Below are 436 nucleotides of genomic sequence, written 5' to 3'. Positions count from 1 at the left end.
TTTTAAAAGCTTCGGGTTTTTTTTGCGATTTGGGGGGACAAATTAAGGACAAATGGGGCACCAACTTAAAATGTATCCTTTAACGCCACCCAACTGTCTGCGATTCCTTCATCCGCCAAGGGTTATTTAAAGAACAAAACATCGAATAATAATAGATCACGACGTTTCGATCGCCACACAAGCGATCGTCCTCAGGTGACTTCACCGAAAGAACCAAAGAGTATGGATCCCTGCAGTCACGAAAGCTTCAAATCAAGATTGAACAAAACATCGTTGGTGCCATTATTGCAGATGGATCCTTGTCTTCAGTTGTGTGTGGGCCTTTGAGTGTTATCCCCCTCATTCACCTGGTGGGTTTTTGCCGGGTAGTGCAGTTTCCTCCCAAACGATGCAACACACTCATTCATGAAATTGGCCAAACATGCCAATGCAGGAT

This window comes from Lampetra planeri, chromosome 32 (assembly GCF_965212315.1).
Source record: "Lampetra planeri chromosome 32, kcLamPlan1.2.h2, whole genome shotgun sequence".
NCBI lineage: Eukaryota > Metazoa > Chordata > Hyperoartia > Petromyzontiformes > Petromyzontidae > Lampetra > Lampetra planeri.
Note: the sequence above shows the minus strand (reverse complement) of the source record.